At 41.1% G+C, this 4,555-nt stretch overlaps 1 protein-coding gene across 1 annotated transcript in view; it reads left to right on the forward strand.

Moving 5' to 3' along the window:
• Positions 1-4,555, forward strand: part of LOC101862856 (sodium/calcium exchanger 2) — a 40,937-nt gene that overhangs the window by 34,800 nt on the left and 1,582 nt on the right. The window lies entirely within an intron of this gene.

A 4,555-nucleotide genomic window follows, 5' to 3' on the forward strand; every position in this document is an offset into this window, starting at 1 on the left:
ATCTATCTATCTATCTATCTATCTATCTATCTATCTATCTATCTATCTATCTATCGGTTCGTCTGTCTCTTGTTCTCTATGTTTCCTCAACTCCTTTGCCCCCTCCTCGGGGCTTCTGACTCTTTCTGAAGCCTTTCTACTGCTATTCCTTGGCTCCTCCTTACTGCTGTCTTTCTGCCACTCCCCTGATCTTCTGGTAGGAAAGATCTACACCTAGCCTTCTCGGACAAGGGCAAAAAATCTTGGAGGGCCCGTGTGCAAGTTGCGCACGTTAAAGATCCCTTGGTGGTCTAATATCGATAAGAGTAGGCTTCGACCGCCACCCGAGCAAAATTCAAAATTTCCTACCAACTGAAAATATAAGGTGTGTCCCGCGTGCTCATATGACCTTATGCAGTTGCGAGCGCCGTAAAACACTTTGCAAAAACAAACAAAAATCTCTATGTTTCTGTCTCCTTCTCTCACTACTCTCTGTATAATATTACTGATGATAAAAAGGCACCACTTTTTGATGATGCCTTGGGGGGGGGGGCATTATCGTTTTTCTTTCACACAAGTAACACTGAGTACTCTAAAAAGTAGGTCGTGTTATGAAAATAGCAGAATGAAGCTTTAATTATTGTTCACAGGACAATGTTAAATTTAAAAAAACCTGGGTTTTTTTCCCCTGCGTGACAGAATTATTCTATTATTTGTTGTTGTTTTTTAAATTTATGTCTGCGTTTATCAGAACCCGCAATAACATTTGATTATTGACACTCACCCAAGAGAGACAGTATGTTTAACTCACCATCAAAGACATCGCGTCATCGTCATGCTCTGCGCAGGTCTATTGTTGCCAGGACAGTCAACGTCTGTTTTTCTGTTGACGCGAATGTCCTGGCAACTGTAGAAACACACCTTAATCCATCATACTTTAAAAAGAAGAATGATTTTGAAAAAAAAAAGTCTTTGGTTGAGTCTGGTCTAGATGACATTTGTGACGTAACGACGTCACCCGAAATATTAAATTCATTACTGTCTTCTTGCCCCAGTTCTCTAATTTTCCAATATCATCAACCATGTCAATACAGACGTTGTCAGAGCAAACAAAACTTATGTAATAAGACACTGCAGCGTCCAAGACATTGGAGATGCTCAAACTTTCATAACGCTACTTAAACCAGAGAGAATTTTGTTATTTGCCGTTCAATCAACCGCTTCCGTGGAAGTTATTTTCGTTTCTCATTCAATCGTAACGTGACCCGTGCGCCTACATGTTAAAGCACTCACTGAATGTGTCTTTCCGTTAAGCATCCATGAATCCTTGGCCGTTGTTACGCCTATCTTCGCTGCCATTTGAATGCTATTCGTTTACCCTTGGGAGAAATGTGATCAGTATTGATTTTTTTGTTGCTATAGTTTTTTTTACCTTCTAGACACACAGCGTATCGCGCTGAAGACAGAGCGTTTGGTCCAGTCAGAGAAAACAAAACGAAACGAGGCAAAAAAAAAAAACCCCGAGTGTCTGATAAAAAAAGTATGCGAGGAAAAACGAGCGTCTGAGAAGAAAATTATACGTGGAGAAAAACGACCGTCAGAGAAGAAGACGAGGGAAAAATAGAAGAAAATTCTGACACCAATTGAATTCCAGTCTAAAACATCTGTATGTTAACTTAAATAGTACACAAATTTGTACCCGTTGCCTGGGGGAAATATGAGAAGAGCATAAACAGGTTTCCTTCCAGCATAGCGGCATTGCCATGCTGGAGATTTCAAATATGAATATGTATTGATTATCGTCATCGATTACCACATCCATTATGTAAGGGCCCCATTCAAAGTTGGGTATGAAAGCCATCCAGATAACAAGAGGAAACATGTCCTACCGTGGCTTCAGATGAAACAGTTACTGCTACGGAACCATACCGAGCTTTAGCTCACTTTTTAATGGGTGTTTTTTTTTTACAGTTAGATATGCAAACAGAACTTTAAAAAATAAAATAACTCTTGTTCTCCTGACTCATGATACAAATAACGGCGTACACTTTTAACGGGGCTCGCGTGGCCTAAAGGTTAAGGTGTTGGCCTCTCATTCAAAGGTCCCAGGTTCGAATCCGGGTAGCGACCGAAAATGTTCTTCTCTAAAATTGTCTCCTTTCACCTCCTTTCCTGCTCTCTAGCAATATTCTGTCGTCTGCTTTCGTCTCCTCTTTCTGTCCCCACCCCCTCACCTCCTTTGCCCCCTCCACTGACTCTTTCTGCAGCCTTTCTACTGCTACTCCTTTACTCCTTCTTACAGCTGTCTTTCTGCCACACCCCTGATCTTCTGGTAGGAAAGATCTACACCTAGCCTTCTCGGACAAGGGCGAAAAATCTCAGAGGGCCCGTGTGCAAGTTACGCACGTTAAAGATCCCTTGGTGGTATAAAATCGATAAGAGTAGACTTCGGCCGCCACCCGGGCAAAATTCAAAATTTCCTACCAAATAAAAGTATTAGGTGTGTCCCGCGCTCTCATATGACCTTATGCAGTTGCGAGCGACGTAAAACACTTACCCCCCCAAAAAAAAACAACAAAAAAACACAAAAACCCCCAACCACTGTTAACTTAATGTAAGCCTTAGTTTAACAGTTTATTTCCTCTGTTAAGGTTTACGTTATACCAAAAAGGTTGTATATAATACTAGAGCTCGCAGCAGTGACATCACACGTGTCAGACATGGAGGCCTTCCACCCTCATAGGCACGGCCGGCGAGCTCCCATTTACATGAATAATCTGAGCCCCCACCCTGCTCCCCACGAGCTCTAGCCTATTAAACACGCCCTGCTCCCATATCTGCAGGCTTGTAGATTTCTTCCTAAGACCGCCGAGACGCTTCCACGTGAATCTCGAAAAGTACAATGTACCCACCAGTATGTTGAACGTGCATGTCTTGCACTTGAGTGGGCACACGCAGCCCCCGCCCCCTTTTTCCCTTTTTCGTCTTCGTGGGGGATCACTGTTACAAACTCTAGGTACTAAATACTACCTCTTTGCGTTATATGCAAACATTTCATTGCCTGAACTTGGTCATACTGCCTTACACTTACTTCCTCCCCTCACCTCTGGTGCCTTACACTATCTTTACCCCCCCCCCTCTAAAAAGACAACAGAAAACAAAACAAAAACAATACACCCCCCCCCCCGTAAAAACAGGCTCAACCTGACACAATATACATCTACATAAATAAACCATACACTGTCTCCCCCCCTCCCCAACCCAATTAGATGCATATCTCCGAACCGTGGTATTTTCTGCCATCCTCCTTCCCCTCCCCTCCCCATCCCCTATGGTATTATGTCATACGCTCTCTAATTAGTGCCATTATGCCAGAATTCAGCTATGGAAATCCCATCCTCTTACATTGTCATTGAATAATAATGTGTTGTGCAACCCCCCCCCCCTCCCACTTTCTTTTGTTGGTGCTGTTCGATAGTGACATGCTTTTACTATAAGTTGGTCATAAATTCGTGTCCCAACTTTTTGTCAAATATTTCCTAACCTATCGTAAATAGACTCTCCAGCTTTTGTACACTGACTTGTATCAGTTTGTCTTAACAGATCAATAATTTTGTAAACATCTGTTAGTTGTATTCTAGAAAGTTCCTTTTAATGAATACTAATAAAAATTCCTAGTGGTGGTTTCAGCAGATTTTAAAAGGTTTAAAAGTAAATCTGTCATTTTTTTTCCAGTCGTGACACTATCTTTATTGAAAACATGTTTTGAGAACCTTCTTGCAAAACATGTGTTCACTATAAACAAAAATTTATTGTAACAAGCTTTGCCACTAAAAAGTGTCATCGGTGAGCTGTGACTAAGGCCATAATATGCAACGCAAAACGTATGCGGGAAGTGCTGTGAACAAGTACATTTTCCGCGAGAGGGAGATTTTTAGAATAATATATAAAGTTATGAAGAAAACTTCTAATATAGCCTCAATTGTTGTGGAAAAACATGATTAAGATAAGACAAACTGATTCAAACTTTTATGTAAAAATAGTATCAATGGCATTGATTCTCCCGTTCAAGAAATATTTGAGGATAAATTGCGTCACAAATTTTTGATAGCACTATATATAGCTCTTCGCATGGTTGTTGTTATGTTAAGTTGCATTGTTATCTTAAATGTGTGATTTTGTGATTGTGTTGTAATAAACGTTTTCTTTCGGACTATGTTAACGGCCATTATAATAGTCGGTTCGTTTTTACCTTCATTAACACAAACAATATAAGTTTGGGGCGAAGACGTCTTTTACTCACATACATCATTACATTTACAGGTCCTGTGTTTGTCCTTAGAGTTAACATGGTTTGTTTTAGAGGTGAGAGGGGGAGTAAGCAAATGAGTGAGTTAGGGAATGAGTGAATGAGCGAGAGACGGAGTGTATGAATGAGTGAGATGTGGAATAGTGAATGAGGGAGAGAGGGAGTTAGTATATGAATGAGAGCTGGGGTGAGTGAATGAGCTAGCGAGCAAGTGAGAGGGAGAGAGAGAGAGAGAGAGAGAGAGAGAGAGAGAGAGAGAGAGAGAGA

The sequence above is a fragment of the Aplysia californica genome, unplaced genomic scaffold (assembly GCF_000002075.1).
Source record: "Aplysia californica isolate F4 #8 unplaced genomic scaffold, AplCal3.0 scaffold00053, whole genome shotgun sequence".
In the NCBI taxonomy this organism is placed as follows: Eukaryota; Metazoa; Mollusca; class Gastropoda; order Aplysiida; family Aplysiidae; genus Aplysia; species Aplysia californica.